Raw genomic sequence first — 15,519 nt, 5'->3', positions numbered from 1 at the left:
ATGTCAAGAGGCTTCGTTGATCCCAGATCCAGTCACGTGAGATGTTGTGCTTTTATTTTTAAAGGTTGGGAAGTAGGAGGGGTGTATTCTCCTCCGCCCCTCTTGATACATACACACATTCACATGTACTCTCGAAGATAGGTTTTTGGCATGGGAAGGGATTGGGAAACGTAAGAAAACCCGTAGGCAAAACGGGTTGGGTAGCTAAACATAGTTCTTGAGTTGCCTCCCCCGACATTTTGTTTGCTACCAACATATGGTTTGGGATTTTGGTCTCTCTCTCTCTCTTTCTTTCTTTCTTTCTCTCTCTCTCTCGCACACATATCGCCGCCATGGCGTCTCCACTATTTTCATACCCTCATCAGAAAGAGCTAACAGCAACAAAGGAAGACCTGAAAAATTTCATTCTTGAAACTCGACTGTCAAAGTTTAGGGCAACACAGCGGAAGTTGGGACTTCAGGGCTGATCCCAAAGAATTCAGCCTGTCGTTGTTATTTTCCAAACACCACCCCCTATGATTTTTCAGAAATTCAGGCTCTAAGATACCGGCCGCCGCCAAAGTAAATCCACTTTCTGTGATTGGCAGGACCAACCCATATACGATGTGAATAAAATTTCATCGAGAAACAAAACAAGAGAACATATGTTACGTGATTGTTTTCAATTCTAGGTACTACTTAATGTCTCTCTGTCTCTCTCTCTCTCTCGCTGTGTGTGTGTGTGTGTGTGTGTTCAAAGGTAGTTCATTTAGAGACGTTCTTTCAATATCTTTGATTCGCCAATGCCTTACATCATTTAATAATTTTTATGAAATTTGAACCTGATATTTTATTAAAAAAGGATAATTCATTAGAAAGGGGTTCAGTTCCTAGAGAACTGCTCAGATGATTTTTTTTATTGTATTTCGTAAATAATTATTTCATTGATAAATTTAATAACATTGCATGAATCATTTTTCTTGTATAAAAACCCAGAAAAGTTTTGTATGGACAACCTTCTCAAAAGTGGTTTTAGCTATTTTGCAGATATGGCATAGTTTTTAATAGTTCAGTAATATGGCATAATTTATCACTCAGTAAAAATAGGCGTATAATCATAGAATTGAATTTCTCTTAGATCCTAGATAAAAATTCCAGTTTTCATGAAAAATCCAACAACAATAATAGAGTATGATTATAGAATTTAATTTATCTATTCGTGTAGATTAAAGTTCTGGTTGTCCCATTCAAGAATCACTTACCTTTGCAAGACCAAGCCTCAAAGCAGTTTGAGATACCATTTTTGAACTCTATTATTCACAAATAAAACAGAGGGGAAAAATTTGTCTCGTGGAAACAAATATTTTATAAACTTGTTAACACGAAATAAAAATATTAAGCATTTGATCACATGCATTCACGATTACAATCCCAAATTTCAAAAGTAAGACACTTTGTAGCAACCCTGGTTCTGCTTGGGTTAACCAAATCAAAATACTCGTATGGTTATAAAGTTGAAATTGTCTAGGGTCCTAGATCAAAATTCTAGTTATGCCATTGAAAACTCTATTTAAATACATCTCTATTCAGTATGGAAATCACAAATTTGATACTTTTAAAATTATTAATCACAATCATTATTATAATAATAAACCAATGTAAACCCATTGCTGGATGAAGATGTCTCCAACTCTTCTTCAAAAATCTTAATTAATTCCTTTCCACGTTACTGCACACTATTCCATTATTTAGTTGTAGAAGAACGGTTTCTAGATCTCTTCGTGCCTCTTGGTGTCCAGTCAGTAGACACTCGTATTCCAATTTCTTCAACTTAGCAAGATAACATTAATGCATGAATGTTGGTATCATCAAATTTTTGATTTTCTTTATGTTCAAGACGACCAACTTCCAGTGACGTAGTAATATTAGTTTTTTACGCGTCCATTTTCTATCGTGCGAACGCCTGAAAAAGAAAGGTCAATGGAACATGTCTTTTCCTTTGATTTATCAGTCTTTAATATATGCCTTTCCATTTTCTTCCGCTGATCTGTGTATATATAAATGGGGGACCATACATTTGTATACCTGCTCTGTAATAGTAGCACTACTATATGCTAGCATTAGCATGACGAATCAAGACGTTACATTACTATTAAAGTTTTTTTTTTTTTTTTAAGAAAGATTTGAGAATCCAAACAAAGACGACGAAAGAAGATAGAAATGTACAGAAAAGGAGAAAAGAGAACCCCAACAATGGAAATATCATGTGGAGTAATTTTTCTCCTGATTTTTCTCTTAATTCATCCATCTAGGGACTTTTTTTATCTGGTTTCTGAATCTTAAAGAAAGAAAAAAAGAACAGAATGTGATATTTGTGTGTGTGTGTGTGTGTGTGTGCAATCCTTTTCCCGTTTTCTTTTCATCTTTCTTCCAATCCAATTCGTATAACTGAACAGTGTGGCCAACTGCTAAGTATTTAAAAATATATAGGTTTATAACTAAATGAAATGAAATCTTCGAGTTTAACGTCTCATATTTATGCCCTTTAGGCTAAGGGACACTAATGATTAAAGTAAATGAATGACGTTGGAAGAATTGGTGGAATGAGAAAGTGGGAGGAAACGGGAGTATACCCCGAAAAAACCCACGGGCACAATGTTGTCTACCACAAACTTACTTTGCCGGGGATCGAAACAAGGACCGCATGCACCAGAGCTAAGCGCTCTACCACTGAGCCACCTTGCCCTCTTAAACTAAATAGACAGAATTTTTGAACTAGTAAATTTTTCCTATTGCGGAGAAAAGCATTCTTAATTGATTTTTTTTTACTAACGATTTTTTTTATAATATTGCACATTGCCTTAACAACATACGGAATCAACTGTCTTATCATTAACTTTGTTAGTCGCCAAAATTAACGTTAACTAACGGCTTTGTTTACCTGAAGTATATTTTGTTCTAAATAGTAATTAGAGATCCCTCTCCCGACGTTTGATTAATTCTGAGCCATAACTTTGCTGTCCCATAACTCGGGTACCAAAAACATATGTACCATTGTATTTTATATGCTTACTAAGCTCGTTCAGATCTACCACCATGCCAAACGGTCTGGTCAAGATCGATTGCGTATGATATATAGCTACTATCCTTTGTGACTATTTTTTTTAATAAAAGACAATTTCTCTTTCAGTTTAACGACTCACTATTATGCACCGAGGCTCAGCGACGATAATGGTGAAAGTGGGAGGAAACGGGAGAACCGCGACAAAAAGCCGTGCACATGGTACTTGTCCACCACAAAAGCCCACTGGGTGGGATTTGGGATCGAACCAGGGACCCCATGTGTCAGATCTGAGTGCTCGACCACTGAACTACCGCAGTCCCCAAGACAATCAAATTCAAGACGAAAAACATCCTCTAATACAAGGATTTTAAACACTTTCGAGGTTCTGGTATATTAAAAGATGCATTAAATACTGTGCGATTATTCATAATTCTTTAAATTTACCGACGAAGCATACGTAAACAAGTAGTTAGGGTTTAGGATAGAGAAAGTTGGGTTGATAGGTAGGAAGACGTTCGAGACTTAAATTCCTCGATTGAACATCATAACTGAAGTTTTCCAGGATTGTCCCTCAGTTCAACTAGGAAAATGATTTGATGGAACCTTCTTAAACCATGGCTAATCTTCCAAAATGTTATCTTATTTTGTTATTAGTTCCTTCCAGTTCAAACTCCCATGGAACTGTGATAAATGAGTCCTCATTTGTAATCTTGTGATTAGCAGACGCGGGTTCGATTCCCCTTCAGACATGGATCCGATGTTAAGCTGTAGGTTCAGATCTCATGTAGCCTTGGCGCTGGAAAGAAACTTCAAATAACAAATCAATTCACGTATTTGCCACTACAAGTAATTTGATTTTGATTTGATTTGATTTCAGTTTAGGGTCCCTTTTAACAGTGAGGCTATATGAGACGTGTTCCTCTAGCTTAACGTGAATCCGAATCACATGAGCTCGAACCCGGGTCTCCCATGCCAAAGGCGCGTATTACGGTAACCGTTTAGCCAGGAGAGAGCTGACCATAATGTAATTGATTTCTTAATTAGTTACAATCTCTTGAGTACCGAGGCTATATGAGACGTAAACCCAGTTTAAAAGTGAGATTTGAACCGTCGTACTCATATTTATATCAAGAGCAAGTACCGGTCTCTACCGGGAATCGAATCCAAAACCAAAGAAAGTATGAGTGTTGTAGTCACTTTTCCAAGAAAGGACACATAATTGATTTTATACTCATAAACATTTATACAGAAACCGTTAGCTAAGATCTCAAATTATAGGAGGTTAACGTTAAAATGACAGGAGTCACAATTAATTCTAACAGTATTTATAGGAAAGTGTTTTTAAAATTGATCTCGTGAAAGTAATAGACCTAATAACAGAATAATGGAAAAGGATATTATGGGCAAGCCTGAGATATTTTTTGCAATTATCATTAGCTAAAATTGTATTTTTGCTTTATCAAAAATTTGTTTTCATATCTTGGCTTTGTTTTTCTGATTTCTGAACTTTCTCCCTCTCCGATCCCAATCAGGTTAAGAACATGAGGTTCTCGTACAGTCAGTCAGTCAATGCAATGTTATAACGTAAAAGTCACCTTTGTTACGTTAACAAAGTGTGAAAAGTAACGATTAAACAAAGAAAAACTAGAGAAAATCCATGATTAATGCAAGTAAAATACAGTTAATTGCACAATATTAGTTGCAATGTATGAAAGTACAATAACTAATTGGTTCATACTAGCTCTGGTATCTTAAATAACACACTAAAAATACTAATCGCTGAGCAAAACAAAGTTTATTTAAAACTGTCACACATTATTTTTTTTAAAATAAACGTTGCTTTGTTCAGAGATTTGTATTTTTAGTGTAAATGTAAAAAAATAGTGTAAATTTTTAATTTTAGTGTAAAAAAATTAATTTTAATTTTAATTTAGTGTAAAAAAATTAAAACTAGCCATTTATCTTCCTTGTAATGATCATATTATCGTAACGTGTAGGGGCCATTGGCGCTGAAGACCCGGGTTCGATTTCCGGTTGGAGCTCATATGGAACTCATATGATTAAATTCAAATCAAACTCAAAGGGGACACGGTGACTCAGTGGTAGAGTGCTTACGTCTAGTGCGAAGGGTCCTTGGTTCGATCCCCGGACAAGAAAGTTTGTGTCGGACAACATCGTGTCCGTGGGTGTTCTCGAGATACCCTCGTTTCGTCACATATTCTCATTCCACCAAGTCGTCCATAATAATTGACTTCCTTTAATCATCGTCTCCCTTAGCCTAAAGGACACAGTCGTGGGACGTGAGATTTCATTTCATTTCATGTTCAAATCAAATCCAAAAAGCAACTGTACATGGTTGCCTACGACATGAGAGTTGAATTATCATTTAAAAAAATAAATAAATAAATAAAAGTTCTAAGAGAATCTCGTCTTGAAAAGCGTATATTTTTCTATCGGAAGAAGCCTGTTTGCCTAGTATAAGGTTTTGCAGCACCAAATAAAAATACTAGGCTATCAATAATCGACACCATAAAATAATAATAGTAATTATAATGATACATTTTTTTTAGTCTATTGAGATATTTGCTGGCAAAGTTCCCGGTTTTTTCAAATGACTCCCTGGTAATACTGTTTCACGGTGTGGCTTAAAATGACGTAATTTTGCACTAAATCGCAAAAAATCGCTAAATCTGACGGGAAACTGTTGATTTTGGCAACTCTGCGTATAACAGCATGCATATATGTGTGTGTGTTTGTGTATTTGTTATAGTGCGCGCGCACCATAGAACGACACACAGAAGAAAAAAAACTGATTACCTGCATTAGTTCAGCGTTCTCATTGACATTTTTATTAATGTTTGCGCCCGACCCACAGCTCTCAGTTTATTGTGTAACCCGGAGTAAAATCGGAAAATGAAAAATACGCCGGCGTCTTCTTAAAACCCCCCTTTTCTTTCTTTAAGGAATGGTTGCTCACCCCTATCCCTTCGAACTGACGAGGAAGAATATAAAAAGAAAGCTTTTTTCCCCATTCTTTTTCTGTATATTTTTTATGTTCATCCTGTACTTTTTTTTTAAGCTTTCCCTTTTTCTCCTCACATCTCTGTGACGTATATCCTTCTTGGGAGTTTTGCCTGGTGATGTTCGTCTCTTTTCTAGTAGACAAGCTGACGTTTACAGTGCTGCCACCTAGAATCATGTAAATTTCCTATTTATAAATGAGGTGATAAGGCGATACCCTGAGGTACACTATTATTCATAGCCGTCCTAAAGTTGTTTTTTTTTTTTTTTTTTTTGGTTAACCCTTTTATTTGAACCACTGCAGTCTTCAGTTTCATTATTGTCTAAGAGAGAGAGAGAGAGAGTCAGATTGTGATTTTATGATGTATCACATTAGGTTAAACTAGTGTATTATTTTGTCCAGGGAATATTTACATTTTTCTGTGTAAATTTAGACTGAAATACTGACGATTAGAGACATGGAATTTTCACCGTAAAATTTCTTGTATATAGTTTCTCAGAGGGTTTAATATTGTTTGAAAATAGGAATGTAGTTTCTCGCAATCAGTTTAGTGTGGTCACTCAAGAGCCCCATCACTGCGAAATTAAAATACCGTTAATTTTACAATAGTTATGTGATATCTTCAAATAGATAAAAGATAAGCGAAATGTGGAACAAGAAATCGCTAGACAATATTATTTTGAATGAGGTACCGTTCTCACGTGTCACCCAGTAGCTTTACGTTTGCAGCCATTTATAAACACGAAAATAAATGCAAATTTTCTAAATGGTTGGAAATCGAAAGCAGATAAGTGAGTCGTGATGGCGGTATCTCCTGTCGAATAATATTATCTAGCGAGCTCTTGTTCCACTTTTCGTTTATCTTTTATCTATTTGAAGATATCGCATAATTACTGTAAAATTAGCGATATTTTAATTTCGCAGTGATAAATAAGAGGAACTGGTGTTTTCATTGTGTAGAGAGGCAGAGAGAGTATTTCCAAATAGGTGACTAATTAATGTTACTTCATCAATCTTTCCTTTAAGTGAACACCTGTGAAATTCCCCACCCTCCACCCATGATTTTAAGAGGAAAATTTCAAACCCATAAGCAGACTTAGTTTAACACCTCACGATAATACACCGAGGCTAAGGGAGACGGTGATAATTAGATGTATGGTAATGGTGGAATGAAGAAATAGGAGTTAAGATAACAGAGGTAATCCATGCACATGGTATTTGTCCACCTCAAAGTTTCCTTGACGTGGGCTAGTATCGAACCAAAGTCCCCACGCTCTACAGGTGAGTGCTTTAACACTGAGCCACCGCGGCCTCGAAGTGGAAAGTTTGAATTGATGGCAAATATACATTGCATGCAAGGAACTACAATATACTTATGTCTATAGTGCATACACTTTTGCCAATTATAGTAGAGGTTATTACATGGATACGTCTAAGTTACGTTAAAAAGTCTGTGGAGAAAGACCTTCTTGTGGATCTAGGGTTTACAAGATAGGAAGATAATGTAATTAATAGGAATACTAAGCGGATCGTTTTGACACAAAAAATTCAAACTGAAAGGGAAATGGGAAAGGGTAGTGTTTCTCAAAATGGGTCCACAGATCGAACTAAGGGAATTACAAACATTTATTAGGTGCTAACATAAAATAATTCTTTTTTTGTAAAGTATAGGTATTCTACAAAAAGTACTTTTTCTTCACTTTTATCATTAAATGCTCTATAAATTGCTTGTTGCTTTCCTCTGTGGTAGAGAACTTACCTCCAATACGTGGGTTCCTTGGTTCGATCCCCTGTCAAGTAAGTTTCTGATCAACAATTTTGTATCCGTGGGTTTCCCCGCGGTACTTCTGTTTCCTCCTACACTGTCATTCCACCAATTATTCTTTTATCAACCACTTGCCTAAAGGAACTAATGTTTTCATTATTTTGAAAGTAAATATATGCGTATATATATTTGTAAGCATTCCTTCTACGTATCTTTGAATTCAAATATGAATACTTGAGTGACATCATTCTTTGTTTTTCCTTTTTAAAATTACCATTCACTGCTCTTCATTTTAAAAAACTAACCATTCTTTATTTTCTTTAAAAAATTATCATTCTTTGTTTTCTTAAAAATCACCATTCTTTCTAAATTTATTCTAAATTTGCTTCACAAATTATAATGAGGAGTTCGTTTTATTTATTCTAAAATTATTTTTGAAGATTAAACGATGCAGTTTTTGTCACTATATGTCAGTAATTTTAAATATCCATCGTAATGGGTTCGCAAAACAGTTTTCGAACTAATCAAGGATGTCATCTAACCGAAAAGTTTGAGAACCACTGCCCTTCAAAGTTTTCAAATATGGTTGGTACGGTTCGTTACTACGGGAAATTATTCTCGCAATATAGGTGAGAGTACTAGACTATTAAATGCAATTATGCTACAATATGATGGCAAATTTTTGTTTCCGCGACGATGAACTTTTGAGCTCTTTAAACCGTAGCTACAATTAGTTAGTTATATTTAAGAAACATTTTTTTCTTCTTGTAATTTTATTTTTTTTTCGGAATTATATGTAATTTACATGTAGTTGTCTACACTGAAGTTGGATTTTCAAGAAAATAAGTGACACCGAAGAAGACTGCGTGTATGTATCCATTCTCAGTTTGTGACTCTAATGTTCGTGTTTGAATAATGAGAGTCAGCATTGCAAAAGACCTTGCTATTCTTACAGAGGGACCTTAATTCAACATTCAAGGGAAAGGAGGGAGAGGGGGGAGAAATATGATTAAGAAGCCAACGGATGTTTTTGTGCCCATCAAGCAATGTTTTGTGATTTCTTTTCTTCCGCAATTTTGTCATCATCATTATAGTGACGTGTGGAATTTCATTTATGTGTATGTGTGTGTGTGTGTGAAGAAATGGGCAGATGGAGGAAAGGAAAAAAGAGTCACTGTAAATTTTAGACTTTGGAAAATCATTTTCCAAAATTTAAAAATTCATTTTTTTAAACGGATGTTTTCGATAATGCTACACCTTAGATATGCAATGGGCGGTAAATAATGTGATTTTTTTAAAAAAAAATAAATAAAATAAAAGAAGAGAAACGGTTCCCAAACTGTTGTTCACGTTCCAGTAAAGAGCTGCGAGTCATCTTGAATATACTACAACAAAGCTTAGAGACAGAAATGCAATGAAACTTGAATTAGTTGTTTGAGCAACGCGACTTGTCCATGAAACGCTATTTTCTATCCAATAATAATAATAACAAGTTTCATGTCTTGGACTACACTGCAAAAAATACAGAAACTAATTTTAGGCACAATAGGATACTGTACATATTACCGACACTCTTTGAAAACCTTCAAAGGCTCTAAGTGCTAGAACACTTACTTCTGGTGCATGGGGTATCTGGTTTTATCCCCAGCAAAGTAAATTTGTGGTGGAGAACATCATGTCTGTGGATTTTCTCGGGTACTCCTGTTTCCTCTCACATTTTCATTCCACAAATTCTTTCATCATCATTCACTTGCCTTAATCATCCGTCTCCCTTAGCCTAAAAAGAACATAAATCGTTAAACTCAAAGATTTTAAAAGATCACTTCTAATAGTACTTGAACAAGTACAGTTTTACGAGGCAGGCGATCAAATCACTTTGTGTTAAAAGGGACTTGAACAAGTACAGTTTTACGAGACAGGCGATCAAATCACTTTGTGTTAAAAGGGACTTGAACAAGTACAGTTTTACGAGACAGGCGATCAAATCACTTTGTGTTAAAAGGGACTTGAACAAGTACAGTTTTACGAGGCAGGCGATCAATTCACTTTGTGTTAAAAGGGACTATTCAAACATAATAAATCATACCTTCTTTCAATAGTGGTCGATTCACTTGTAAAAATAAATAAATAAATAAGTATCTCGTATCTTGTCATTAGATATTATAATATCCTTATAACTTACCCGTTAAAATATATATATATATATGTGTGTGTGTGTGTTTGCGAAAATAAAAATGCATTTGTATTTTACTTCAAATGGTGTTTATTAATAGTTTATATTTTTGAACGGTAGCTATTAATCCATGTGTTCTGAACAGAGTAATATACCAACCGTGTTCCTGATATTACTACTACGTGGCAAGCTATTCTTTATTCTACCCATCCCAGTGGCTGTGATGTAATAGATATACGAGGTATCATAATTCATCAGTGTTATTGTTTTTTATTTCTTTTTTTTTTACACAACACAGTTTTTTGTACTTACGATATGTGTCATTTTCTGATGCTCCACAGTACCATTGTTGCCAGAGACACGGTGAGGAATTGTTTTGTCCGTGGCCGCCATTGGTAACACCCGAGTGGGTCATTTGTACCCGCCAAAGGGTAATAATAAGGTGATATTTGTTAACCTAGTAATCAATAACAACCCGTGAAAGTCCAGAGATTATATATATATATGGAGAAGCAAGCGAAGAGGATAGATTGCAATTTGGTTCGTGAGAGAGATATGAACAAGCGAGCCTACAGAGGTCTCTGCTATCGCTTGTTGTTGGATGGTAAGTGTGAACAGTGTTACAAACTGCGCCAAACAATCTCTGCAAAACAATTGTGTTAGCCGTGATAGACCAGGAGATCAATTTCAATGAATTAATGTACATAATAAACGTTTGTAATTAATTTTATTCTGATAAGCTGATTACACCGACAGAAACACTATCATAAAGACAATACACAATATATAAGTTGATGAGATGGATTATTAGTCAATGAAGTAACTAGGGGGGTCATAGGATTACAATTTCCAAACCTAACAGTTGGTATTGTATATTTTCGTATGGGTAAATAAATTTCTATTATTTATTGTCTATAATTGCTTGTAAATCTTATTCGAAAGGTTCTGAAATAAGATCAAACTTGATAGAGAATTTTCCAGGGGTCTGTCATGGATACTTGTGCTGGATTGGTTACTACAGAAATTCAGCCAGGTATCTTTGAGCGGCCAAAAACATTTGGTTCAGTGGCGTAGGCAGAATTTCATCAAGAGCTCCAACCTCAATATCATATTCTTTCAGGACAATTATTTTTTCATAATATCTTGCTCAAGAAGGGTTTAAGCCTCAAAACCTTCTTTTGCTACGCCACTGATTAGATTGACAATTATAAAATCTATAGGTTAAAGTAGATAGTGATTCTTAAGAATAGAGAATAAATGAAATGATGTAATGAAGAAAGCGAGAGGAAACGGCAGAACCCTGAGAAATCCCTTGCATACGGTTCTTATAATACTTCTTGAAGTGTCGTGCATGGCAAATATTTGTTTCCTATAATAATTATGGAGCGGTAGAGATATTTTTAAACAGTAACTTTCAGCTTTGAAAAAAAAAAAAAAAAAAAAAGGAGATTTACATTGGACCCATATAATAATTGATATATTCTAATTTCAAATCAAGGACCTTTATAAAAAAGATCTGTGCTACATGAAAAGAAAAATTTACTTACATTACAACGAATCACTAACAAAATGCATGATGTTATATATTATCATAGTTAAATTACAGTGATATTTTTACGAGATATATCATTCACTTTATAATCAATAATGACGAAATTACTGTAATTTAACATCACAAAGACAGACTGGCAACTTGTGTGTCAGCGATCCAGCGCACCTGAATTCAAACGCAAGCAGGTGATCAACATTTTTAAATTTATTTATAACAATTCAAATCGAAATTGTCGTTTGTGTAAATACTTATCCAATAGTTCCTAATAAATTGAATTCAAAGCGTAATATTCTTGATTTCAGGCTACGGAAACTCGTATTGTGTACGTGATTAACCTAATTAAATTTTGTTTTGAATTTTTGCTTCGCCAAGCATGGGAAACTCCGATTTGCACATGTTGTTTTCGAATCCTTTGATCTGGTGTTTTTGATTCATACTCAACTATGTTCTGTGTTTAAAGGAAGATGCTTCTCGTGTAGAGAAATGACAGAATGTGTGTGTGTGCTATGGAACTCACCACTTAGTTACTTTTTTGATTAGTTGTGTTGATCAAAGTGTGTCGCTTCACTTGAAGGATATTAATGGGGTTTGGCTGGCTTTATCGTCGAGTTCTCATATGTGAATATGTGTGAGTGTGTGTTCGGAAAAGAAGGGTTATTTAATGACCTCATTCCATAGCTGATAAACTTTTTATTTTATTTTTTTTAAAAAGAATTTATTTATCAGACAAGACGAGAGACTAATTCGATTTTAAGTTTCAAAAACGTAAAACAAATGAAAATTTTCAGCTTTATTTTATATTTCTCATAACAAATTGAAAACAAAAAAAGCACACGAAACCTTTAGTTAGTTTCACACTGAACTCGCAACATTAGAACAACACCGTTTCCCGCTCAAAGATACGGCCATAGGGCATAGTGTTATTAAAATCAGAATTGGATATCAAATCCGTTGGTCGAATGTATTTTTGAGACGCTAGAATGAAGGAATTTGTGGCAGGGGTTAGTAGGTTTGTCTGTCTCGTCTCATACAGGGTGGCACACTTAGTATTCGGACGGACATTACTGATAAGTATTCTATTTATTATTATGTTATGGACGTATTAGTTTGGTTTCCATCGGGTGGCACTCTCAGAGCTCCGGGGGAGGGGGGGTAATGCTCGTCTCATATCTCCTCACGAAAATTATATGTCGTCGACAAGCCTAAGGAGAGGGGTTCCCAAATAATGTTACTTACAAGACGAGACAGATCTCTTTCAATAGAAACATAAAGGTTTTGAGACGAGAAAATGAAATGAAAATGAAATCTTTGAGTTTTACGTCCCACGGTTATGCCGATTAGGCTAAAGGAGACGGTGATAAGGAGAGATGAGTGAAATGGTGGAATGAAGAAAGTGGGAGGAAACGGGAGAATCCCGAGAAAACCCACGAGCACGGTGTTTGTCCACCACAAAGTTCACTTGGCGGGGGCTGGGATCGAACCCGGGACCCCAAGCACCAGAGGTGAACGCTCTACCACTGAGCCACCGCGCCCCCTGGTTTTGAGACGAGATATCACCTTCACGGTACATGTTCGAGTCGAGGCAGTCTAAACTCTTACCTCATGTACATCCCAATTCACAAGAGTATTTTATTAACTTATCTGCCAAAATTTAATTTAGTTCATATTGTTTCTTTGGTTTGAGTAATATCATCCTTATGACTACGCCACTGAGATACAAGTACCATGCAAAAGTCCTTGGAAGAAGGTAACAATGAAGAGGATTTAAAGTATAATAATAGTCTCCAACAATGAAATTAGCAACAATGTAAAACGAGGACATGTGTAATTCCTCAGATATTTCAATCGTAAATAGGTGTGCAAAGTTTGGTCAGTTTCTGGTTCGAAGTGTGAGATATACAGTTGAATGTCTCTTTCAACAAAGATAGTCTCCAACAATGAAAGTAGCAATAATACGTGAAATCGACATGTACCACTCTTTAGATATTTCAAAAGTAAATGGGTGTGCCAAGTTTGGTCAGTCTCTAGTAGCAAGTGTGGAAGATAAAGTTGATTGTTTATTTAACAATGCTGGCCTCTAACAATGAAACTAACAGCAAAATGTAAAATTGGCATGTATCAGTCCCTAGATATCTCAATCATAAATGGCTATGCCAAGTTTGGTCAGTTTCTGGTAGCAAGTATGGAAGATAAAGTTGATTGTTTATTTAACAATGGTGATCTCCAAAAATGAAATAATAATAATAATATGTGAAATCGGCATGGCATCATTCCCTAACATCCGTTAACCGGACTGTATCCGTTTTTGCTTAGTTTTTGAATTATTCATTTTATTTTTGATTGTTTTAATCATTGGTGATGGTGGCGCCATCGCCTGTGTTAAGACACAAACTATTTGGACGTTAATTGAGTTCATAATGAATGACAAATATTAAAATCAATTTTCAATATGAAGTGGAACTAAATCTGTTCCAAAATTTGAGAGAAAAAAAATAAACTAATCGATTATTTATGTCTTCACTTGATTGATGTGTTGAATATTTCCTACTGTAACAATTATTTGTTTTGAAAAAAAAAGGTTATCTTAATAATACCAGTAAATCCACATCGTGTTAAAAATGGAGACCTTTCTGCTGCGATTCTCATCCAAGTATTTACTAGTTTTTAAGTAGCTGACGTCATGGTTTGTATCAACGAGGTTTTGGACAACTCTTACTTTCGTCGCAAGAAGGTAAACATTGCTGAAAAAAAAAAAAACATAAAGGGTGTCCCATATAGAACGCAACTTTTGAAATACCCGCCATTTCTGTTCTAGTAAGTTGGCAACACTGAAGTTACACGATTTTCATCTTTTGGATTTATGACTAGTACTCACGAAGCACCGAATAGCGCTTGTTTTCTGTACCGGTATAGGAATGGAGCGGTTCATGAAGGAAAGCGTCTTGTCACAGTGAGAACTTATAAATGTAGTGAATTCCTATCCTTAAAAAAAGAACAGATGATGATCAAGCGCTGATTGGCGTTACACGACTTCTAACAACAAAGACATCGATGAAAATCGTCTAACACTCAGTGCTGCCAACGTACTAGATCAGAAATAGGCATTTCAAAAGTTGTTGTCTTTATGGGACACCCTTCATAAATAGCTTATATCATTTCTTATATGTCTTTAGATGATCCTAAGAAGAAATGCTGCAAACTTCCCAACCGTGCACGTTAAACTAGTTATGGATGGTGACACTGTTTGGTAAGTACATATGGAAATGTTGTTCACTTCAGCGTCTCGTGATGTCATAACTAATCATTGATCAGTTAACGTATAATTTTACTTATTGTAAAATCTCTGGTTTATGTCTAGTGTGAACAGGTGTCTAACAAACTCTGCGATGGCCATTTATGGTAACAGACTTAAATCACATGTAAGAGGCAGGATATTTCTCCCATTTTCGTCTTCTTACAGCTTTATCTGACGTTTTTTTCTTTTTCTAATGAAGATTTATAAGAGCTACACAGCAAAGTTGACGAGGTATCATTGGTCCTTCCATGATATTGATTTAAATTACAGTCCAACATCACCAACGAATATATTTGTTTTATAGAAAAATAATGATTGGTCGTTATTCTAATAACAATCATTATTAACTTAAAACTATACATGCTTATTGTGTTACACTCATATTGACAATAAATTTGTCATAATTTTGTAGTAATTTCAATAAAATCTATTACAATGTAGTTGACTTGAGTCGAACTCTTGACACGACTGTGGTGCTGTGTGATATGTAATAAAATTTTATTGGTTGTTAATTAACACCTTATGATCTTGCAGGTAAACAAATGGTAAACTTTCAGACAACCTGTGCTCTACGGTCTTCTTTAAATAGTCACAGCCACCGATCTCACTAACAAAAAGCCATGTATTAATCCGTAAGTTAAAATAAAGAAATTTTTAAACCTTTTTACG

The 15,519-nt window shown here is 35.1% G+C and overlaps 1 protein-coding gene across 14 annotated transcripts in view; it reads left to right on the top strand.

The window, feature by feature from the left end:
- LOC145678864 (uncharacterized) overlaps positions 1 to 15,519 on the top strand; it is a 544,231-nt gene that overhangs the window by 514,721 nt on the left and 13,991 nt on the right. Inside the window, exon 1 of one of the 14 annotated variants that reach the window (XR_014130446.1) lies at positions 1,242 to 15,482. The exons of the other annotated variants lie outside the window; for them this stretch is intronic. The gene's annotated coding sequence lies outside the window, so the exon portion shown is untranslated. Of the gene's footprint in view, positions 1 to 1,241; positions 15,483 to 15,519 lie in introns of those variants that run through there. 14 annotated transcript variants of the gene reach the window in all.

This window comes from Thermobia domestica, chromosome 2 (genome assembly GCF_964235325.1).
Source record: "Thermobia domestica chromosome 2, izTheDome1.hap1.1, whole genome shotgun sequence".
In the NCBI taxonomy this organism is placed as follows: Eukaryota; Metazoa; Arthropoda; class Insecta; order Zygentoma; family Lepismatidae; genus Thermobia; species Thermobia domestica.
Note: the sequence above shows the minus strand (reverse complement) of the source record. Positions and strands in the feature narration are given on the sequence as shown.